Consider the following 25,747-nt stretch of genomic DNA (forward strand, 5'->3'; position numbering starts at 1 on the left):
GCATGGAAGGGCCGGCCAGTGGGCTTAACAATGACCACCTTGACAGTCAGATTTTCTTTATCAGACGTGAGCAGACAGCAGAGAAGGAAAAATGGGAGAGTGGTAGAGGCAGTGCAAAGGGAGTCCAGGCTCAGAGGCTCCACGGGCAACCCCGTTTCAGGGGAGGCACAGGTACCTGCTGGGCAGTGTGTGGATTCCTGTATGTGCACGTTATGTGTGTGAGAAGCGTGCTTGCTGGGACCCAGGTGACCTTTCTATTCCTGAAGGTGTCTCGTCTCTCTGAGGCCAAGATGTGTGACTCTCTGTTCCTTCTAGAAGCCAGATTGTGGGATGATCTTGGTTCCCATGAGACCTGGTTGAGATTCCCTGTGCTTTTATGGCCATGCATTGTATTATAATAACTTGTTACCTTAAGTAATCTGAAGGAGGCCCATGCTCCTAACAAGCAAGGGATTAAACTCACAAACCCAGGCTCAGCAAGAGAGCCATGTTGCAAGGCAGCAGAGAATGTGTGCTTGGCACAGAGGGAAAAAAGAAGCTGAAAACATCGAAGTGGGGCTGGTTTCTGCTGGGGGAACAAGACGCAGATCTGAAATTGGCTCTAAAGTAGGGGTCAAGAGTTTCCTAACCTAGCCTGGTGCCTTCTAAGGAATTAAATAAAACCATGTGTTTGTATTAAAGCATTCCTCTGCCTACTGAGTTGAAATCAGATGTCCACGTTGCAACCCACTGACACAGACACACACACATACACACACACACACACACACACTTCCTTGTCTCACTGTCTACATTATGAAACACTTTCATGTCTTTCCACTCACTCCTTACAGAGAGAAATTATGAAGGAGAGAGAAACCTAAGAAAACAAGCAACCTGTCATTGTTCTTACACTTCACCTCCTTTGGAATGGGTGTCTGACCTCACTGGAAACTCACAAGAATTTGCCGATACGACACTCCACCCTTTTCAAAGGTGAGTTAGCTGGGCCAGAATGGGTAAGTGATTTGCCCCAGTATCACACAAATGGTAAAGATACAGGTTTCTTTTCAATTAAACAAAAACCCAGGACTCGTTCTCAAATCCCCCCTCATACTCCGCACCAAAGTCTTGTTACTCCATCACTTCATGTGGTTCAGGCCCCCCAAGGCCACACTTACCCCCATGTAAGGCTTCTCTCCAGTGACCGAGGATTTATGGTAATGTTGATTCTCCTGACCTCATCTTAAAACTTACCCGCCCTTTGCCTCTTTCCTTAAGATTCTTGCTTAAGAATTGGGTGCAAAGTAAACAAATCGAGCACTAGGTTGTCAACGGATGATAACGGTCAAGATACAATCCCCTATTAAGACTGCATTTGCCGTTTATCCTGGACAAAATACTTGAGAACTCAGCATCCCCCCCACCCAAGTATGGAATCACTTCATCAGCTTGGAGAAGGTTTTTTAAAAAAAGGTCAAGCAGATCATTAGTTAGAACCCACAGAATGGTCCTGCCTATGAGATCAGAAAGCCCTATTTGTCTTCAGCTCTTCCTTATAAATCCTGGAACCCCCAAATTCCAGAAAGACCCCCAAAGTATAATAAACTGAGAGTTTTTTTAAAGCCCATGTCATATTGCAGCTTCAAGGGCAGCACCCTTTTGAAAAAGGTGGAAGTTAACAGTGGTGGGTTCAATTTGAATTGAAACTATGTTTTGAGTCCACCAGTCATAGGCTCACTGACCAATGTTTTTTTTCCTAACAACTATGGACCTTTGTGGTGGGCAGGTACTGCCCTATAGCAGCTTTCAGGAATTGATTATTATATTTTCAGAAATGTTGTGAGCTGGTTGACCTGACATTGATAGCTTGTAATTGGCCATGGTGAGAATATACTCACCATGGAAATTGACAAGCACTATAAATCCAGGATCGAAATATGTGTGTGTATGTATGTACGTGTGTATGCATTTATACTACAGAACCAGTTTTGAAGTTGTTAATCATTTACCAGCATACCACTGTCTATCCTCTTCCCTTCCTTCTGCCCTTCCTCCTTCTCCTCTTCCCTCCCTTCCCTCTTCCCCTTCTTCCTACCCTCCCTTTCTCCCTCCCTTTCTCCTTCCTTCCCCCTTCCCTCTTTCTCCTCCCACCTTCTTCCTTCCTTCCTTCCTTCCTTCCTTCCTTCCTTCCTTCCTTCCTTCCTTCCCCTCTCTCCCTTTCTCTCATTTTTCTTTTATTTTCTCTGTCATCTAATATTAAAAGTCTCATTTTATCATCACAACAACTTTATACTATTTTAACTCGGTTAAAAAAACATAGGGGCCCCTGGGCAACTCGGTTGAGCGTCCAGCTCTTGATTTCAGCTCAGGTCATGATCCCAGGGTCATAGGATTGAGCCCCACATTGGGCTCTGTGCTGAGGGTGGAGCCTGCTTACCATCCTCTCTGTCTCTCTCCTGCACCTCTCCCCTGCTCTCATGCTCTCTATCTAAACTAAAAAAACAAAACTAAAGAAATAAAGAAACAGAGGCCCAAAGAATTTGTGTAATGCCCAAAGGACACTATCAGTAAATAGGAGTGGAATTGAAACACAGATCTGTCTTATTTGAAAGCTTCTATTGATTCCTGAAACCTGTAGTAACAAACACACAAAACAAAAACAAGTAAACAAAAGACTGGGTTGGCAGTTCCCAAACAGACTTGCTCTTTTTCCAGATCTTGAAAGATCTGTTACTGGGTGACAAACATGTCCTAATATCTCCACTGGACTTCAACCCCTAAAGCAATGCATCAAACAAAGGTAATTAGGGGAATGGGAGGTGGCAGCCTGCCCTGATTTTATCTGAGGGTAAAAGATTCAGGTAGAAGGTTCCACGATCCATGGGAGGAAACACGATTTCTTGGTAGAGTGGTCCACAAGAGGTTGCCCTGTCTCAGCAGAGAAAACTAAGGGTAGAGGTGACTGGTACCACCCCCATTCCTTACTGACTCCTGTTGAGTTTCCAACTGGAGATACAATTTAGAAATGTCCAAGCTCTTTTTTTTCCCCTCCCTTTAATCCTGTATCTCTGGGGGTTGTTTATTTCCTTCTCTGGGCATGGGTTTTACTAAAGGAAAAGCTCCATAACTCAACTCTTACAACACCAGATTCTAGTGAGTTCAGGGTGGATGATTCAGAAACATCTGGATTTAATTTCCTTGTTAACAGACATGGGATTAGAAATTAAGGGAAAAGTTTTTGGCAAATGGTATTTGGGGGAGATTGTCAAGCCCCAAATGAAATGCAAAGCCTTAAATAGAAACGGATGAATTCATTTGCTCATTCATTCAACACACATTTATTCAGCAGGCGCCTCTTGTGTGGCTGGCAATGTTATACGCACTGGAAAACAGTAGTGAGCTAGGCAGGGTAGGACAGAAAATTAATTTGTAAATCTGGAAACAAACAGGGTACTTTCAGATGGAGTCAAGTGATGTGAAGAAAATAAAATGAGGTCTTTATTAGTGTCTTTCCCAAGTAGGTTATGAATAGTTCTTTAATTTCTCCAGCGATGTTTTCTAGTTTTCAGTATTCCTGTCTTGAACATCTTTTGTCAGACATATACCTAAATATTTCCAATTTTTGATAGTATTTGCAATGACGTTGCTTTGTAATTTCAATTCCAGGTTGTTGCTGGTATATAGAAATATAATTGACTTTTTTTCATATGGATCTTATATCTTGGAACTTTGCTAAATTAATTTATTAGTTTCACTAGCTTTTTGTGGTTTATGATGGCAGATTCTATAGAATTTTTGACATCAATAATCATGTCTTCTATAAGTAGAAACAGATTCATTTTTTTCCTTTCCAATATGGATTTTTATTCCATTTTGTGCCTTATTTCACTGGCTAAATTCTTCAGTACAGTGTTCAATGGGAACAGTGAAAGTAGACATCATTGCCTTGTTCATGATTTTAGGGGGAAAACATTCTGGATTTTTTCATTAATTTTGATACTAGCTCTAAGGTTTTGGTATATGTTCTTTACCAAATTGATAAAACTCCCTTCTCAATATTTTTAGGATGTTTTTATTAGGAATAGATATTACATTTTGCCAAATGCATGCTGCAGCACATATTGTGATGATCATATGATTTTTCTCTTTCACTTAGTTAATATGGTGAATTATGTTAATTAACTTTTATACACTAATGTTGAATTTGTAGGATGAAGCACATTTGATCTTTATATATTATTTGATTGAATTTGGGCAAGTTTTATTAAGAATTTTTGCTTTTATCTTCCTGAGCAATATTGGCCCTTGGTTTTCTATTATTGCCATATTTTGGGGTCTTATTTGGATATCAGAGTGATGCTGGTCTCATAGAATAAGTTGGGAAGTATTCTTGTCTCTTCAGTTGTCTTAAAGAGTTTGTGTGGCCTTAATTGTTGTTGTTTGCTTGCTTGTTTGTAGAATTCTCCAGTGAAGCCCACTGTGACTAGAGTTTCCTTTGTGGGAAGTTTTTTAAACATAAGTTAAATTCCTTTAACAGATATAGGGCTATTCAGGCTATCTATTTCTTCTTGAGTGAGTTTTGGTATTTGAACGTTTCTAGGAATGTGTGCATTTTATCTAAGTTGTCAAACTTGTTAGCATATAAAGTTATCTCATTATCCTTTTACTATATAAAGAATCTGTACTTATGTTGCCTCCCCTTTTCTTGACATGGATAATTTGTCTTTACTCTTTCTTTCTTGATTTGTCTACTGACCAACTAATTTTATGGTTCTCAAATAAGGGGGTTTGGGATTTTTTAATTTTCTCTGTTCCTTTCCTGTTTTCTATTTTATTGATTTAAGACGTGATTGTTTGGTTTCTACTGCTTACTTTGTGGTCGGTTTTTTTCCTCTCCCCTTCCTCCAGTTTCTTAAGTTCAAGTTACTGATTTGAAACTTACTTTGCTGTCCGATATGGGCTTTTATTTCTGTAAATATTCCTCTAAGTACTGCATTAACAACATTTCATGTGTTGAGGTGCATATATCAGTTTTGTGTTCAGTTCAGAAAGCTTTCTAATTTTCCTTCTGAATTTTTTTCACTGACCCATATCTATTTAGAAGTTAGTTTTTTATTTCCCACATACATAGGAATTTTCTAGAGATCTTTATAATGGTTGTTTTTTTTTTTAGTTTTTATTTTACTGTGGTTGTAGAACATACTTTGTATTACATAAGCTTTTAAATGTATTGAAATTTATATTAAGACCAAAGTTGTGGTCTATTCTTTGTTATTAGATAATATAAATAGAAAGTGACCAAATTAATTTAATTTCACCTACTTCTACGTTTCTTTTTTATTTTTTCCCTCATAATAGGTGTTATAAAATAAAGCATTAAATATGTATTGCTGCAAAATAAATTCAGTGCTTTGAAATAGTTGTCATATATCACAACATCTAGTTTAAAACTTTCAAACATAATATGCATTAGATAATGTTTGCTGAATGGTAATTAACTTTTAATAGTAATCTGTTTTTCTCTTATTCTAATTACTCTCTCAAATGTCTGTTAGAAACTGAGGTTTACTGGGTTGATCCATAGGAGGGCACATTACTATAAACTGGTATACCAGCTTCAAGGTTAAGGTCCACACACCCCCAGCTAGCCTGTCTCCAACTCCGCACTCCACATTACTTATCCTAAATCATATTTAGAATTGCTTCAGATTTTACATACTCAGGAATGAGTTTCAATGCAAATGCGATCCAAATTAACAAATGATAAATGGAAAAGAAAATCTTATCACACCGAGAAGAGCCATTTGTCAGAGGGAAGTCTCTGCCATGTCTCACATTGACTTTCAAGAAATGATGCCGACCCAATGATTTATTGGGTCAATTGCTTATAAATACAAAGGAGATTTCAACTCTAAGGATTTTCCAAGATCTTATTCAAGAGAATTGATGTTAGAGAACAAAATCCTACATTGTAAGTGGTATTGTTCTAATAGCTCTTGAATGTGAAGAAAAGTTACTAAGCTTTTCAGACTTGAAATCTATATGGTATAATATGCACCATAAGAATTTTTCTGGAAAGCAAGGAACGTAAAACCATCCATCTCTATGTGCCAGATTTTATGTGAAGCACTTTTCAGGTATTATGCCTTTAATTCTCACCATAATCATTTTATGCAGTAAATATTATTTTCCTCATTTTCAGGTATGACAGCTGAAGCACAAAATGTGTAAGTAGCTTGTAGAAAGTAGAAAGTGGATAGCCAAAAAAAGCTAGATAAGACTCACTATATGTGTCAGTCACTGTGTTAAAATCTTAAAAGATATGACTGCTTCTTCCTCACATCAACCCTCTGAGATTGATTACATTTTACAGATGAGGATAATAAAGGCATACAGAACTCAAACATATTACCCAAGTTTACACAGCAGGCAATTGGCAGTATGGTGATTCAACTTCAGGTCCATTTGGGTCTAAAGTTCTTCTGACCTCCAGGATAATTAATTGTGCCAAGGAAGGGAGAAAGTCTCCCAGTGAAGTTTCATGAGACAGTTCATGTTGAAGCTGGATCACAAAAGAAGAATACACATTATTCCACAGGTTTGAAGAGAGGTATTTACAGGGGAGGGAGAGTAAAGGCTGAGAAGTCTTATCAGAAAGTGGGATAAGAATACCATTTCCAAGCTAATAATTTGACCTTGAAGGTTTAATTCTCAGAGAAACGGAAGAGGCAACAAGTCCCTGGGATTTAAACAAGAAGGTTAAGCCACTAGATGGGCGTTTTGACTTAAGAAATCATTGAGGAAATTGCCACACAGTGTCCCCCCAGATGGCCAGAGGGTTTTTCCAATATGCCATCAGGTGAAGACACAGCTAGGTATTTGCAGACCCTTTTCTGGGGTCCGAAAGAGTGGGCCTACTTCTTGTTGGTCTGCATGAGAGTTATGTTCCAAACTCTGGATTCAAACTAATGGGGTTTCTCACCCTGCGTTAGCCCACTCAATAGCTGCACTACCCCCAAATGCAAAGCTGACAACTTGAGCACCCAAGATTTGAACCTGCAGCTGTCTAACTCTAAAGTGTGTGCTCATTACCCTGGGCTGTCTTCTAAGCACAAAAGATCTGTTCTGAAAATAGACTGGCTTCCTGCCTTGCCCCTGCTTGAACAGACCCTTGGTCTGAACTTGGAAGTGTCCAAAGAGAACTGGCCTTCCAGGGAAGCTGGGCATTGTTCCTTAGCATTCTGTCAACTATTTTCTAACCTGCCATATCCTGTTACTCCAACTTCCTTCCCCTTGCTGATAACCGGGCAGACTGAGCTGTAGACCTAACATACACATCACTTGCTTTTTTGTCCCATTGATACAATGATCCTTGATAGAGAAGATTTATGGCATTTCTATACTTCCGAGGAAGCACACTCCAGATGTAAAGTGAAGTTTAGTGACTCCCTTTTAAAACAAAACAAAACAAAACAATAAATAAAACAAGGGCAGCTGAAGAGCTTCATCCACACCCTCTAGGGCAGACACTCAATGTCCCTCGTGCTTGGGTGTAAGTGACTTTCCTTTTCCTTCCTTCTTATCGCTTTCCTTTAAAGTGTGCCTGGAAACGTTGCAAAGGGGAAAGTATAAACAATGTCAGGGGTGGTGCTATATTTAAAGGAAATTTAGGCTTTGCATCCTGTCCCTCTCTTAAATAAATAAATAAATAAATAAATAAATAAACTCTCCAGAAAGTTCTGTACATTTTGTAGCCTTGTCTGGGTGTGCTGGCTTATTTAAATTAGATAACTAGTTTAGCTTTCAGACAATTTTGGGATGGACTTTCTGGCTTTCATGTTTGAAATGAAAGGCACCAAATTCCAGTCTTCTGGACTAACCTCTTATCCTTCTAACAACTGTGTTTTTTAGAATTCCAGTAGTTTCCTCTGTAATACTCCCCCAAAAGGTAACACGCTAGGGTTTGAGTTAGAATGACTTTCAGAGATGAAAGGAAAGGTAGTAGGAACAGAGTGGAAACCTAGGAATGAAATCCTCTTATACATACGTTTTGTTTGACTTTAATGATTTTTTTTTAATGTTTATTTACTTTTGACAGAAAGAGAGAGAGAGAGAGAGAGAGAGAGAGAGAGAGAGAGAGAGAATGAGCAGGGGAGGGGCAGAAAGAGAGGGAGACACAGAATCCGAAGCAGGCTCCAGACTCTGAGCTGTCAGCACAGAGCCCGACATGGGGCTCGAACTCACAGACCGTGAGATCATGACCTGAGCCAAAATCAGATGTTCAACCGACTGAGCCACCCAGGCGCCCCTTAATGATTTTTTAAAAGATGTGAACTAGTATTTTATTAGCTGCAGGCTTTATATTTAAAACACCTGACTTTGGGATTATTTTGAAAAAGTGAAAGGTATAGCAGCACTGGGCTGGCAATTCTACCAGTAGCAATTAGATGAAGTTCAATAGCCACTGTCCCCTGGAGGAGAGGTGAGCCTCTCTTGTTATCTGGTCTCATTCCCCCCTCCATGTCCCCAGGATTGAGGCCAGGAGTTAGCTGTCCTTTATGCCATTATCTTGCCTTTGAACTGCTGCTGATGTTTTTAAGAAAATAATTCTTTTTCTTTACCCATGTATCTATCAAAAGTGAAATCGTGAGAGTTGAAGCAAGCTGTGTGGTATTTCATTTTTTTATCTTTATATTACCTGCTTCACCCATTGGCATTCAACTTGGCTACTCTTGATCTAGGCCAGTGCCTTCAACTAGGAGACCAGGAAACTGAGGCTGGGATATAGGCAGTGACCTGTCCAAGGTCAGGCACTGAGTTAGGTAATGCTAGGAGAACAGCTCTCATCTTGTGGCTTTAATTTTATGTGGTGCTACTTGTAGGACACGTTTTGGAGTTTCGTGGTGACACTTCTGGCTGTCCTGATGAATGGGAAGATCGACTGGCATTTAGTGAGTGGGGACCATAAATGGTAGGGATTCTGTGATACACAGTTATGGTCAAGAATTGTCCTGGGTCCCACCTGAGTTTTGAATCTCTTGCAAGATATTTATTAGTTGAAAAACTCATTTATAATTACATGACCCTAAAACCTATTTTCATTTTATACACACACACATAGAGTTTAGTTTAAATGTAGAATTTCAATGTACACAGCATTTTCCAGAATTGTAATTCAAGATTCAAGAGAGGCAGTGTTTCAGTTAAGACTACAGACCTTGAAACTAGACTAGAGGATTTGAACTTCAGCTCTACCACTTGCCAGCTGTGTAACCTTAAGCAAGTAGATTAACCTCTCTAGGCTTCATTTTTTAATAGATATAAAATGGGAATAATGGTAGTAACTATGTTATTTGGATGTCCTGAGGCTAGATAAAGTAATACATGTAAATTAATATAAGTGTTAAGAATAGTTTTTGACATACATTAGTTGCTGTAGACATATTATTACTATTATTTTGTTCAGAACATAGAGTTGTTCAGTATTTCAGAAAATAGTGGTTGCCAATAAACCTTTTTCTAACACTCTGCTTGTGTAGGATTATATTCTTGGTGACTTAACATTTATGAGTATCTCATTGCTTCATAATGCCTTCTAAGGTGTTTCTATGGAATGATACATGTGATTTTATTTTAAAATACTTTCCTTTTTTCCCCACTTACAGTAGTTTTATACTATTATGTTGTATTTTAAAAATAATGTATGAGAATATTTATCGTATCTGTGAAATTTATTTTCTTTTTCTAAATTAAAAAAAAGTGTTTATTTATTTTGAGAAAGATAGAGAATGTGAGCATGGGGGGTAGGGCGGGGCACAGAGAGAAGAAAGAGAGGGAGAGAAAAAATCCCAACCGGGCTCCACACTGTCAGCATAGAGCCCAACATGGAGCTCGATCTCACGAACCTAAGCCAAAATCAAGAGTTGGATGCTTAACAAACTCAGCCACCCAACACCTCCATGAAATTTATTTCTGATGACAAAGAGTCGTTGCAAACACTTTCTCTGGAAAAAGAATATGAGTTTGATTACATTGAATACCATTGGTCCAGTGCCTTCTACTCATGGCCTGACTTCTAGGACTTTTAAGGGACCATTTTGATCAACTCTTTGTCTGACTTTACAACATTTGAAGGCCAACTTCAAATTGAAGGCAAAAACAAAATAGGGATTGTATTATTACCTTTGAGTGACTGAGTCACAGCTTTCTAGAAGGACAACACCTACTATCACCCACCTCCCAAGAAAGAGAGAAGCATGTCCTAGAGGAAGGGAAAGCTTGAAAGGTTTCACCCTCTGTAGCCTGCTCTCTGGGTCTTGTGGTGTGAGGTTGAAGTAAACGCTATCTAATATTTTATTCAAACCCCAAGGTACCTATTGATCTAAGAGTCTATTTTATTCCAAGTGTAATAGTAAACTATTGGAGGGTTTTGAGCAAGTGCTTGATTGCAGTTAGGTTCTTAAAACAATCACTATAGTTTCTCTGAGGAACTTGAAGGAAGAAGGCAGACCAAGAGTGAAGCAGAGCCCTGAGTTAGGAGACACTGTCTCAGATGAGAAATGTAACCACCAGAAGGAACAGAGAGAGGATGAGATTTGGTTCAATTACAGATATATCTTGAAGGCTGAACCGATGGCTGTGTTGATGGATAAAATGTGGGGTATGAGTGAAAAATATCAGAGCTGACTTCCTTAGAATCAAGCAACAGCATTGAAGGGGTGCCATTGACTGAGATGGAGAACACTGGCTAGGATGCCGGTTTGGTCATGTAGAATCAAGGGTTCCTTTCTAAACATGACACGTTTCAGCAGCCCACCCCTATCTAAGTAGAGATGCCAATACACAGTTGCATATGGGAGCCTAGACTTCCTGGAAGAGGTCAGGACTAGAACTATGGTTCTAGAATCACCAGTATAAGAGCTTGGATCACATAACCAGGGAGGGATCACAGGAGCCAACTGATGTTGAGAGGTTTGGGAATATGAGGAGGATCTAGAAGGACAGAAGGAGGGAGAGACAGAGATAAGACAAAAAAAAAATGGAAGCACAATGTCATAGAAGTCAAGTGACAACATGTTTTAAGTAGAGGAAGTAATCAATTGTGTCAAATGCAACTGAAAGGTCAAGAAAAAAGATAATTGTGAATTGACCATTGGATTTGGCAAAAGGGCTTGTCAGCTCTTTCTTCCAGGTGTTTAAAACTTATCATTATTGCCTGTCCTGGAGTGGGACAGTTAAACAGTTTTGCACTCAGTTAAGACCTGTGTCCTTCTATTCTGAAAATGTTTCTCTTATTATTTTATTATTATTTTCTTCTATTTCACTTTCTCAAATCATTCTTTCTGGAATTTTTATTGTTTGGGTGTCGAATTTCCCAGATTTTTTTTTTTTTTTTAATTTTGTTTCCTTTCCTGTTCTCCTGCTTGGTGTGTTTAGTTCTAATTCTGGGAGATGTTCTTAACTCAACTTTCTTGAGAGAAGCCAGGGTCAACTAGCTGGCAAGGAGAAGAAACTAAAGGATCCGTTTGCATCATATACAAACTTTAAAACAATCTCTTCCAATCTTCTGTCTCAGATCTGGGGTATTTTATAAGAGGATGTGCACATCATTTGGCACTCTCTAGTAGGATTTCAAAAGTTTTGAAGGAAGAAAAGCCTGCCTTGAGGGGGAGGAAAAAAATGCCTGAGGGATCTACTTATCTATAGCCACAAGAAGAAAACTTCCATCAATACTGTGCTAAATCCCAGAGGTTCCTGTTGATCTCCTAGGAATTTGAAAGGCTGCAGGGCTTTGTTCATTTCCCTGTGGATTACTCTCCTGCTGACAAAAAACACAAAATGTGAAATGGTTATCTCCCCAAATCATTAAGACTTTGGTGTTGTTGTCACTACCCCTGTTCCCTGTACATTCAGCTCTTTGATTCACACTTTGTCAGGTTTTTGTGTTTTTTGTGTTCTTTTTTTTTTTTTACCTTGTTTAAAGTCTTGTGATTCTGTAATGCTATCATTTCTTGAAGTGTTGAAATGTTATGGTTTGAGTCCATAAGTTTACATGGCATCTTCTACTCTGTCCTAAGTACCCCGAGAGATTTAGGAACAGAAGACATGATCTCTATCTGTCACTTTTATGAACAAAATCAACAAATAGGGAAGGGGAAAGGCAACACATAACAGACAAAATTGTACTCTAAGTAGAAGATGGTAACCTTGCTCCTTCTTGCATACTAATGCAGTGGGATCTGTAGAGTCTCCTTTGAGTGTTATGAATTTGTATGAAATTCATGTTGAATCATGTCTAGGTTCAACATGAAGTGCCCCCATTTGATTAGAGGAATTGGTCTTCGACACAAAATGGAGGAATAGCATTTTTTTCCTTCTCTTTTCTACCATTCTTTACGTGCTTTAAGAATTTATGAGACAGAGAGAGAGTGGGAGAGAGGAGGAGGAGGAAGGCCAGGAGGAGCGGGGAGAAACCAGTGATTAGTATAAGCTGGATCAGTCAGAGAACGTTTCTTTTGCTAGATGGTTCCTCAAGATTTTGCAATGAAGAGAGGCTCATGAATGACATCCCAGGGGAGGAGAACAGGAAGAAGGAGCAAAGACATATGACTGCTTAATGCCAAGGCTTCATTAACATAACTATTAGCATCAAGGAGCTCTGACCACTGACCCCAGCTCCATCAGTCATTAGCTGTGAGTCCTAACACAAATCCTTCATGCTCAGTCAGTATTGTCACTCTTGTTTTTTTTTTTTTTTGCGTTTGTACTTAGTATTGTCATTCACAAAATGAGGAGATGACATGACTCAGTGTTGTGTTCCTCAAAGAGCGTTCCATGGAATTTCATGTCCCCGAGATGTCAAGGGATGTTTTCTGAAAAAGAATTCTGTGATCAAGTTAACTTCAGAAATACTGGCTAAACAGAACTAAACTGAATTATTAGGACATTTTGGAGCCTTTAACATGTCAATAATGTAAATGCAGAAGTATCCAACTTACTTGATCACAGACCTTTTTGTAGAGATGATCATAACGGGCAGGTGTTGGTGAGTTGCTGATCCTAATAATTGCTTTCATAACTCCTGGCTGCATGCAAGACACTGGGAAGAGGTGCAAAAGGAGTAGGTAATATACAGATGGGACATGGACAGTGAGCCATGCAGACTGGCTTTGAATCTCAGGGCTGCAATTGTGTGATCTTGGAAAAGCTGACAAACAGTTTGGGTCTCAATCTCTACATCTATATAACAGGTATAAGAACTGCTTTGTGATTGTTGTTAGAATACATGGAGACCTAATATATAGTTCCTGGTGGTAAGTAGGTCCTTAGTAAATGTTAGATCTTTCACTTCCTTCCTATCATATAATTTTGTACCTTAGTGAGGGGTCAATGACAGTAGGGCTGATTGCAAACGAGGCATGGGATTGGTCAACCTCATATTATTGAATGGTTTGTGTAAAATAACAGGAAGGGGAGAACTCCTTGCCCCCAAATATTATTTATCTAGAGGGACAAAAGGACAGTTTCTGCTCCACAGGAGGACCAGATATTTACAAACTTCTCACTTGCATGGGATTGCAAATCTTGTGCAAATGTCTGTTTTTATCTTTTGAAGTGGCAGTAAGAAGAAAGTACTGAGATCAGTTTTTAGCATGTGGGTGCAGAAAGGCAAGTGTACCAGACCCACCTGTTATGAAGGCTTGTTCTTTCTCACATCCCCTTCCATTTGAGCTTGCCTATCCATAGCATCCTTCTTTAGAAAGAACTTCTAGACTGTACTTGGTATAGAGGTGGCTAATATTAGATGGGGTAGGCAGCTGACCCAGTAGCCTCTTATGTCTAATAATATATGTGGGTTTGATGTCAAGAGTGATGGGCAACTACTAAATACCAATCAAACTGGCTTTGTTTGTGATTGTGGTTAACACAAAGAAGTTGGCCAACCAAAAGAGAAGAGGGCAGATAGACCTCAAGAAAACATGCCGTCATAAGTCTTTTTCCTTGTGGCTCCAGTGAGTCCCTGCTTCTTCTATAACAAGAATATAAATAATATATGGAGTTCACTAATCCCTCTGTCTTGGTATTCCCATTCTATCCTCCATCAAAGTCTTTTCTTCTAGCTAAAATTTGGGACAAAACTGGAATATCCCATTGCTAATTTTTCTTTAAGGCTTAGAGCTTGACATTATTCACTCAAGTCCAAGATGAGAGGTGGTCCTTAAGTTGATTCCCTAGGAAGATTTACTTCAAAGTGACGGAGATGAAAACCAACACGAGTTTGTGCAGATCCAGACGTGCCAAGCTTGGGTGGACTTTCTCTTCTTGCTTGTCAACAGCTTTGATGCTGTGCCAGGTGAAGCTGTCTGCATCCATTAGCTACTTGGATGACATCAGACAAGTATTACCTAGCAAAATAAGCCCTGAATTCCTGTGGAAACTCAGGTTAATCTTGGAGGATCCTCTGAAAAATTCCCTTTGTATGTTTTGGGGGCTTTATTAAAAGTTGCTGGTCTACTATATATATCTTTCAAATGAGGTCAATAGTTATACCCATAATCCTTTCCTCTTTTGTAAAGCCACAGATCCCCTAAGCTAAGGACCAGTGCCAGCAATTATATTTATTTGCAGAGTTTTTGTGAGGACCCTCCACATTTCAGTGGCTATGGAGCTGAAATGAATGGGCACTGGGCAGGATGGATTCATCTCTGTTTTAACCCATGCTCTGCCATTAACTCTGTCATTTTGAGTGAACACCATCTCATCTCTCAGCCCTCATTTCCTAAATTGGGTAGAATTTGCATGACTGGAGCTAAAAGCCTTCTCTAGAAACTATGGTGTCCAACTGCCTCCACATTGCAAAGGAGGAAATGGGGGCTTTGTGCAGCAAGCTCCCGCTGGGATTCAGGGCTGCTCAGGAGCAAGGCTTACTACTCAGCATTCAGTTCTCATTATTGCAGAATTGGCACCTGGTTTCCTTTGGTGAAGCCCCTGCCCCTCCCATTCTCCACCCTTTTATTTATTTTTTTTTAATTTTAATGTTTATTTTACTTTTGATAGAGAGAGAGAAAAAGAGAGAGAGAGCATGAGCAGGAGAGGAGCAGAGAGAGAAGGAGACACGGAATCCAAGGCAGGCTCCAAGCTCTGAGCTGTCAGCGCAGAGCCGGATGCGGGGCTCGAACCCACGAACCATGAGCCAATGACCTGAGCTGAAGTCGAATGCTTAAGCGACTGAGCCACTCAGGCGCCCCCTCCACCCTTTTAAAAAGGAGGTGATTACACTCCAGCTCTGGGGGTGAACGACTGATTCCACAACTCAATGATTTGTTCAGGGATAGGTCATAACTCAAGCCAGGCTAATCAGAGATGATGAAAGTCAGAATATTTTGCTTTGCAAATTGTTGAGAAAAAGCCTCAGGGTTTCTCCTGGGTTGACTGAGAGGACACATGGAGTAAATGAAAGTCATGCTTCAGTCATCAGACGAAGCTCTGCTTGAAAATGGAGCCAAAGAGAGCTGCCTGGGTGGCTCAGTCAGTTAAACATCTCACTCTCGATTTTGGTTCAGATGATGATTTCACAGTTTGTAAAATCAAGCCCCGCATCAGGCTCTGCACCAAAGCCTGCTTGGGATACTCTCCCTCCCTCTCTCTGCCCCTCCCCCACTCACTCTCCCTCTCTCTCAAAATAAATAAATAAACTTTAAAAAAGAAAGAAAGAAAATGGAACCAAGGAATAAGTGGGAGTGCATGGTAGGAAAGGAAGGTTGGGTATTGTAGATATAATCTGAATCCATAAACCAAGCCATGTCTTAAGCTAGATGCCAATACCAGACTGTCCTACTTTGAGTCACAACTCTGCCACTGACAAGCTGTGTGACCTCCTTGGGTAAGTCACTTGATCTCTGGATGTCTCAACCATCTCATCTATAAGATGAAAACAGCAATTGGAAACCTACCTCATTAAGTCTCGCTGGGAGAAATAAATAAGTGTGTGTGTGTGTGTGTGTGTGTGTGTGTGTGTGTGTATAGAGCAGGGCTTGACACATAGTAAGTGTTGCATAACTATTTGTTAACGTTAGTATTACTCTTGTTATAACTGGACTTTTCAGATATATGAGCCAGCAAATTTCATCCTTTTTTGGAGCCAGTTTCATCTTTAACTAAACTGATTAGTCATCAAGTAAGTGGCAGTGCTTAAAGCCAGCTCTTCTGAGCCCCATTTCAGACAAATTAATTCCCCATCACCACAACCATGCCATAAGTTACAAGGTACAAAATTAGAGTATTGGACTGGACAGAGGACCGGTCTGTACATTCTCTGAGTTTATTGAATTCTAGATCAATTGATGTTGAAGACCGGGCATTCAAGCCAAGAATTGTTGTTGATTTTGATTTGTTGGGTATAATAATGTTATTGTGTTACACAGAGAAATGCTCTTTTTTTGTTTAGAGTGGTACATGCTAAAGTAATGGGAGTCGGTGTTATAATGTGTATAATTTACTTTGAAATAATTTAACAAAAGCCACAAAACAAGATGAAACAAATACGACAAAATGCTGGCAACTGCTATGCCACTGAATGATGGATAATTGGATGTTCGTTATAAACTTCCCTCAACTTCTCTGTATGTTTGGAAAACTTTATAATATAAATTTTGATTACAATTGTTGGCTTAATTATATGTCTTCTCTACTTGACTGTAGGAACCATAAGGGCAAGGAACATGTCTACCTTGTTTATTGTTATATCCCAGTGGCTGTAATATGGTACAGCTCAATAAATGTGTAATTAAAGATGAACAGGTTAGACCTTGTCAGATGAGAAGGAAGACCAGTAGACTAGGTATAACTGAAGGTGTGGGTGCCTGGCATATCCTCTCATCACTAAGCATCTGGGTCTGCCCTCCTGGAGGCTGTCCCCTGAGCACTCAGCCTCTACATGGGACTTGCCAGAAGTGCTCAGAAGTTGATATTCCCCAAGAGTAACTATGAACCAATGATTCACAGGAACTGGAGGATAAATATTTTAGCTTTCTCACCCCTCCAGTAGATTAACTCTGAGCCTTGCTCCACATTCTCTCTCAGAGAACAGACCTCGGTCTCTTCTTGATGTGGGATTATTGAGAGGTAGATATTTTCCCTGGGACATCCTATGGTTTATGCATGTCTGATCAGGTCACCTGGGTACCTGGACATTGGGAAAACCCTGTGCTCAATACCAACTCAACTATTTCTGGAACTAAATTAGTTATTCCACTCTCAGCCCCCCTTTCTGCTTTCTCCATGGAGATATTTCTCGGTGCTGGTTTTTGAATCACCAGCCAAATATTCTTTTCCTCTCTGCATGGTGACTTTGCAGTGCAGTAAAGACATACACTCTTCCCCGAGAGCCAAACCTAAATTCCATCCTGGCTTCTTCAAATGCCCTTGGATGAAAATAGACATTCCTTTCTCCTGCAATCCTGTGTATTCTTATTCATTAGATATGGTGTGTTAAATCCATAATTGGAGCAGTTATGCCTATGAAGCTCTTAAATTATAACCCACTCAAAATAAAGCCCTTGCAAAATGCAACAAAAAGATGGAAGAAAAATAAAGTTGCCTTAGCTGTTCGTTGTCTGTGGAGTGTAATATAATCTGCTCAGTGTGACAGTCAAAGACCTCAAAGACTCAAAGCTCCAAAAGTAGTGGGAAGGATCAAACAGACCTAAATGTGATTTCTGAATCTGTCCTACCTTCCTCCCAGGGGTTTGAATCTGTGCCCTGCGTTTTATTATCTCTCCAAACAAACAACAGCAACACACAATCCAGAGTGACACTTCAGCCCCTATTCTCCCGGGGAAATGAGGAGCTTGTTTCTCATAAGAGAACCGAGTTGAAGGGAGGAGTGAGTCAAATGATACATTACCTTACTTCATATTTCCAAATGCTGCCCCTGAATTGCTGTTATAAATCTAGTCATTCAAGGGTGAAAATTCAGTCATCCTCAACTTCTCTTGCTTAAACTTCTCTCAAAGGTCTTCTTAAATCTCACTGGTGCTGGCGCTCTCTCTCATGTGCCCCCTTCTACCTTTACTGTGGTTGCCACTCATGTTTCCTCTATGAGGAGACCATTTACCTACTGGCTGTATAATTTTAAAGGTGTTGTAACTGGCCTCCCCCCACCCAGTGGCCCCTACCACAATCTCTTAACTTTGCTGCCAGTGTGATTGCCCTAAGCATGGGTCTTACTAGATCAGTCTCTAGTCCTCAAATATTCAGTGGTCCCTGCACTGAAATCCACTTTGTGTCTGACAAATCAGATCTAGCCTCATTTCTCTGGTCAGTATCTTGAGTCCTATACTTCATCCTCATAAGTCCTAGAATGTTCCCTCAATTCTTCTGCCACTGTGCCTTTGCCCCCGCCTATTCCTCACACCTCCTCCTCCTCCTCCTCCTTCTTCTTCTAAAATTATTTTTGAGAGATAGAGAGAGAGAGAGAGAGAGACAGAGCACGAGTGGGAAAGGGGCAGAGAGAGAAGGAGACACAGATTTTGAAGCAGGCTCCAGGCTCTGAGCTGTCATCACAGAGCCCGATGCGGGGCTCATACTCACAAACCGTGAGATCATGACCTGAGCTGAAGTCGGATGCTTAACCATCCAGGTGACCCTGGATAACCTTCTTAAATATATATCTCTTAGAGTTCTCTATATCCTTCTAGTGTGGCTCAGATTTATTCCGTTTCTAAGTAGTTATGGTTTTTCTTTTTCTGTGTTTGTAATACCACAGTGCACAGTTTTTCTATAATAAAATTTACTATCTTGTTTTGGAATGATTTTGTTTTTCTCTTTTGCCTGTGAGCTTCTAGCAGGTGGCTACTATTTTATTCATTTTGAAACCACCCTTTGGCCCTTAGAACTATGTGCGCACAAAGCAGGGACTCTGTAAATGGAATCCCCAAGAGCAATTATGGGAGAAGGTGGGGCTTGGCTCTTGTGAATGAGAATGAGTTGACACTGGCACTTCTGTTGTCAATCTCCCCTCTGAGAAGCAACAATCATGTTTTGATTTAAGGAAAACAGTATGGAGTTTCCTCAAAAAGTTAAAAATAGAACTACCCTATGACCCAGTAATTGCATTACTAGGAATTTATCCAAAGGATATAAAAATGCTGATTCAAAGGGGCACATGCACTCCCATGTTTATAGCAGCGCTATCAACAATAGCCAAATTATGGAAAGAGCCCAAATGTCCATCAACTGATGAATGGATAAAGAAAATGTGGTATACATATCCAATGGAATACCACTGGCGACCAAAAAGAATAAAAATTTTGTCATTTGCAACAATGTGGATGGAACTAGATGTGTTATGCTAAGCGAAATAGGTCAGTCAGGGAGAAAACAAATATCATATGATTTCACTCATGTGGAATTTAAGGAACACAACAGGTGAACATATGGGAAGGGAAGGAAAAATCAGATAAAACCAAACAGAGAGGTAAACCATAAGAGACTCTTAAACACAGAGAACAAACGTAGTGTTGCTGGAGGGGAGGTAGGTTGGGGGGTGGGCTAGATGGGTGATGGGCATTGAGGAGGACACTCGTTGGGATGAGCACTGGGTGTCATATATAAGTGATGAATCACTGGGTTCTACTCCTGAAACCAATACTACACTGTATGTTAACTACCTTGAATTTAAAGATAAATAGATAAAAAAAGAAAGAAAGAAACAAAACTTCCAGGCATCTACTGTGGCAGAAAATTCCTGGTATCGCTCTCAGTGATTCCTACCTCCCGATATTCATGCTTGAGTAATCCTTTCTGACTATGGACTGGATCTCAGGACTCCCTTCTAACGATAAAATATGGTTGAAGTGGGTGGATGTCAAAAGGCTACAGAGTGCCAGCTGCCAGCCCTCTCTTTTGCTGGCACTCTCTGTCCTCTTGCTTGCTTGCTGCCACATTGTATGGAGAGGCCCATATGGCAAGGGATCAAGGGAGGCCTCTGACTAACAACTTGTAAGCCACTGAAGCCTCATTCCAATAGACTGTGAAAAACCAAAATTGCTAACAACCATGTTAAGTGAAACTTATAAGAAGTGATTCCTTCCCCGGTGAAACTTGAGATGACCTCAGCTTTTAAGAAAATTAATTAATTTTTTTATCTGAGTGTAGTTGACACACAATGTTACATTAATTTCAGCTGTGCAACACAGTGATTCGATGAATTTGTCCATCATGTGATGCTCACCACAAGTATAGCTACCATCTGTCACCATAAATGCTATGACAATATTATTGACTGTATCTCCTGTGATGTGCCTTTTATTCCCATGACTTACTTACTCCATAGCTGGAAGCCTGTATCACTCAAGTGCCTTCACCCATTTTGTCCAACCCTCCACTCCTCCCCTCTGGCAAACATGAGTTCGTTTTCTGTATTTATGGGTCTGATTCTGCTTTTTGTTGGTTAATTCATTTGTTCTTTTAGATTCCACAAATGAGTGAAATTATATGGCATTTTTCTTTCTTAGTCTGAATTATTTCACTCAGCATAATACCCTCTAGGTCCATCCATATTGTCTCAAATGATGTGATCTCACTCTTTTTTATGGATTCATAATATTCTATTGTATATATATCTCTCTATCTCTATCTCTATCTATCTATCTATCTATCTATCTATCTATCTATCTATATATCATTTCTTCCTTATTCATTTGTCTAATAATGGGCCCTTAGGCTGTTTCCATATCTTAGCTATTCTAAGTAAGGCTGCAATAAACATGGTGGTATATATAACTTTTTAAATTAGTTTTTATTTTCTCTGGGTAAATACCCAGGAGTGGAATTATTGGATCATATGTTATCTCTATTCTGATTTTCTGAACAACCCCTATCCTGTTTTCAACAGTGGCTGTACCAATTTACATTCCCACCAACAGTGTATGGCTGACTTTTTCTCCCACAGCCTCAGCAATACTTGTTATTTCTTGTCTTTTCTATTTTAGCCGTTCTGATTGTAGCCTTGCGAGAGACCCAGAGCCAAAGCACCCACTTAATCTGGCCCAGATTCTTGGTAACAGAACTAAAGTAAGAAATGCTGTTGCTTCAAAACATTATGTTTTGGGGTAATTTGTTATACAGCAATAGATAATTGAAGACATCTACCTTTGAAAATTCTGACTACCGGGGTGCCTGGGTGGCTCAGTCAGTTAAAGGTCCAGCTATTGATTTTGACTCAGGTCATGATCTCACAATTCGTATGATCAAGCCCTGCATCAGGCTCCATGTTGAACATCGAGCCCGCATGGTATTCTCTCTATCCCTCTCTCTGCGCATCTCCCCTGCACGCTCTCTCTCTCTCTCTCTCAATAAATAAATAACTAAAAACTTAAAAAAATTCTGACTACCATGTTTGGTCTATCGGGATGTAGTTTCTTACTGATGGATTGCCAGGGGCATGCATTTATATTGTCCTTCTATCCTTTCTAACTATTTTCTATTTCAGGGCTTTGTGTAAAGGTTGTCAACTTCTAAGAACATGGCTTATACACTTATCTGCATAGAGCTAGTATGAAATGATGTAAAACTAGGACTTTAATGGATAAGAACTTAAAATAAATCTTAGTGAAAACATATCAATTATGGATTGCCTACTAGTTCGGGCATGTATGTGATGGTAACTATTTTCTCAATTCTACAAATAAGGGGAATGACAGTCAAATTAAGACATTTGCACAAGGCGGTGTCAAACTCGAGCAAGTATCAAACTCAGATGCAAAGCCCAGATGCATGCATTGTCAAAACCAAGCTCTTTTCCCTAAATCGAAGTTCTCAATCATAGCTGTCCATTATAATCACCTGAGGGATATTAAATAAACTTTGGGAGATTCTGATTAATTCTTCTTGGGTACAGCCTGGACACAGGGATTTTTAAAGGCTTCTCAGATGACTCTAATATGTAGCCAAATTGGAAAACCACTAGACTGCACCCCAGACCCTCCTGAAGGAATTTAGCCACACTCTGTGATTGTTCCCAGTTCCTGAATTTGAAATCAAACCACTTGAATCCTTTCTGAAGGGAACAAAAATTCACCACAACAGAAGCATCTGTTGAGTGCAAGCTGTGGGGAGAAATGCTGTAGGTAAGGAGGAAATAGAGGGAAGAAAAACTCTGACCTTGAGTTACACTGACTTTGAATGGAGGAGGAGATTTTATTACAGACCAGGAAACTGATCAGCAGTTCCCTCCAAGCCTTATATAGCTACATTGTATTTACTCATATTTCACTTGTCCTTGAGTAATGGCCATTTCCTTTGCATGACAGTATATGGAGCTAGAAGGGAACCTAGAATTCAGTCATTTATATGTTGGGAATCATAGAAAGGGGCAGTGGTTTGCTAAAGGCCGCATCACAAATTAGCAACAGAACTAGGTTTAGTCTAAATATTTTGACTCTCTTCGCTCAATTATTTCCTTATCACAGAGTCCTACATGACCACTGCATATAAAATAGCAGTCACCTCCCGAATTTTCTATTTCTTTTATTCTATTTTTTTCTATAGCTTTTATCATCAACCAAAATATCTTTTGTTCAATTAATTCTGTTTCTTCTTCTTACCCAATCAGAATAAAAACTGCATAAAAGCAGAGTTTGTGTCTTATTCTTTTGTTTATTTACGGCTTTATCCCTAATGCCTGGTATTTTGAAGGTGGCCCTCAATACACATTAGCTAATTAATTGCAGAATGAATAGTCAAATCTTCAAAGATGAGCCATCCTGACACCTCATAAATTCAACATCAGGAAATACATTCAAATATAAGTTGGTGTAAAACGTAAAGGAGATAAAGTGATATTCAAACACAAATGGGAAATTCAATCTGATAATTTCTAAAATCTCTTCCAAAATGGAATTTGCAATGTAAAGTAGTACTTCTCCATATGAAGGACTCATGGTTTTTAGGGTTTTCATGGATTGTTTGAATAAGCACTTAATTCATTCAATATTTTCATTCATTCAAGACATATTTTTGTGAGAGTCTGGCTTATGCATGTTGGGTACAGTTGCTTCAAGAATGATGTAGGGCTAAAGGTAGTATCTTCAGCCTATCTCTCTACTCCTCAATGTCCATCTTCCTCTAAGATCTCCCTGCTTGCAAGTGTTCCTTTATCACTTGTAGAAAGTCAAATTCATCAAGTGTTTTTTTGGGAAACATAATAGTACATCAGTGGCATCATTTGATAGTGCATGAGGTTCTGACTGTCTTTGGAGAACAACTCATAAGAAAGTCAGTTGCATACAATGACTCCCCAAGGTTGCACTCTTTCTTAAATGCTGTGATCAGAGGCCATGCCAGACCTTCTTTTTATTTCTTGTTCTTGGGTGACTTAGAGCTATGATGTAACCTAAAAATTTAGTCAATTCCTGATAAGGAATTAAAAGACCAGAAGAGGTTCCTGTCACTTGTCCTGAAGTATTAAACTCTTCTTGGGATTATTTCAATTGTCAATCATTCTCCATTACCCACTCAGGAAGAAGGCCTAGGAATAGGTATTTGTATTTTAAACAACCAAACCTGACCTTCCTTAGGTGCCCTCGCTCCCAGGACTTAACTCCCTCCACCTTCCAAAGATTTTATCAAAACATTTTTTGATGGGCCAAAAGTACTATATTTGACCTTGTGATTATAATGAATAACATTGAAAAAAATATCAGCTTTAAAGAGAAATAACTCACATATTATAAAATTCACCCCTTAAAGATACAATTAAGTGTTTTTTCATGTATTCATAGAATGTGCAACAGTCACCACTAATTTCAAAAACTTTTATCATCCAGAAAAGAACTCTGTACATTGTAGCAGTTTCTCCCCATTGTCCCATCCTACCAGTTCTTGACAAATGCAAATATACTTTCTGGCTCTCTGGATTGTTCTATCCTGGACATTTCATATAAACAGAATCATGCAACGTGTGGCCTCTTTTGTCTGACTGCTTTCACTTAGCATGTTTCAAGGTTGATTATTGTTATAGCATGGACAGGTATTTCACCCCCTTTTAAGCCAGATGATATTCCATTGTTCATTTATTACATATTTTGTTTACCCATTCATCAGCTGATGGACATTTGGGTTATTTCCACTTTGGGACTCTTATGAATAAGGCTATGGTGAACATTACTGTGCATAACTATATGAGAATATGTTTTTACTTCCCTTGGGTATCCAGCTAGGAGTACAAGCACCAGGTCATATAGTAACACTTTGTTTAATTTTTTGAGGAATTGCCAAATTGTCTTACAACAAAGCTACACCATTTTATATTTTCAGCAGCAGTGTATGAGTATTCCAAACTCTTCATGTCCTCACCAACATTTGTAGTTCCTGTCTGATCATAGACACCCTAATGAGTGTGAAGTGACATCTTACTGTGGTTTTGATTTAATTTTCCTACTAACTAATGATGTTGAACATGTTTCCATATGATTATTAGGCATTTGTATATATTTTGGGGGGAAATGTCTATTAAAAGCCTTTGCTAATTTTTAAGTGGGTTATTTGTATTTTTTTATTGTTGACTGATATGAATTCTTTATACATTCTAGATATAAGTACCTTATCAGATATATAATTTGCAGATATGTTCTTCTATTCTTTGACTTGTCTATTCACTTTCTTGGTGATGTCTTTTGACGTACCAAAAAAAAAAAACCGTTGTGTTTTTTTTTTTTTTTTTTTTTTTTTTTGGTAAATAAACATTTACTCTTATGTTTATTCTAAAAGTTTTGGGGGTTTTTTGCCTTTAGTTGTAGCGACCCATTGTCTACTTTAAGTGAACTTTTGTACATGGAGTGAGGTAGGATTTCAACTTTATTCCTTTTGTGTGGATATTCAGCTCTTCCTCCATCATGATTGAAGGGACCATTCTTTCCTTTTTGGATTGTCTTGACACTCTTGTTAAAAATCAATGGATCATATATAATAGAGTTTGTTTCTAGACTTTCAATTCTATTCCATTAGTTTAATGTCTATTGTTATGCCAATATTGGACTGCTTCCATTGCTGTAGTTTCATTATAGGTTTAGAATCAAGAAGCATGGATAACTGGTTAAGACGGCAGAGCAGCATGGAGACCCTGAGCTTGTCTCATCCCTGAAACGCAGCTAGAGCAGCACCAAACCATTTTGAACACCTAGGAAACTTATCTGAGGATTAACACAGCAATCTGCCTAACTTGAGCCACTAAACCTGGCAGAAAGAGAAAAATTTATTTTTCTTTTGTTTTTTTTTACTTTAGTTTTTTTTAAAAAAATTTTATTCTGTTTCATTTTCTTCATTTCATTTAATTCCATTGTATTATATAATTTTTTAATTTTTAAAGTGTTGTTATTTTTTCTCTTTTCCTTTTTTCTCTATTCTATCAAGCTTCTTTGAACAAGCAGACCAAAACACACCTAGGATCTAGCTTCCTTTATTTGAATTTTTGTTTTGTTTTAAACTTTTAACATTTTTATTTTTTATTTTATTAATTTTTTTTCTTCTTTCAAAATGACAAAATGAAGGAATCACTGCAAAAATAAAGAAGATTAAGAAATGGCAGCCAGGGATGTAATCAACACAGGTATAAGCAAGATGTCTGAACTAGAACCATGATAATAAAAATACTAGCTGGGGTTGAAAAATGCATAGAATCCCTTGCTGTGAAGATAAAAGAAGTAAGATCTAGTTAGGACGAAATTAAAAACGCTATAACCAAGATGCAATCTTGAATGAATGC

The 25,747-nt window shown here is 38.9% G+C and overlaps 1 long non-coding RNA gene across 1 annotated transcript in view; it reads left to right on the forward strand.

The window, feature by feature from the left end:
* Positions 1-833: 833 nt before the first annotated feature.
* LOC131494621 (uncharacterized) overlaps positions 834-25,747 on the forward strand; it is a 249,758-nt gene continuing 224,844 nt past the window's right edge. Inside the window, exon 1 of the long non-coding RNA XR_009253496.1 lies at positions 834-975. This is a non-coding gene — a long non-coding RNA (uncharacterized LOC131494621). The remainder of the gene's footprint in view (positions 976-25,747) is intronic.

This window comes from Neofelis nebulosa, chromosome 14 (assembly GCF_028018385.1).
Source record: "Neofelis nebulosa isolate mNeoNeb1 chromosome 14, mNeoNeb1.pri, whole genome shotgun sequence".
NCBI classification, from domain to species: domain Eukaryota; kingdom Metazoa; phylum Chordata; class Mammalia; order Carnivora; family Felidae; genus Neofelis; species Neofelis nebulosa.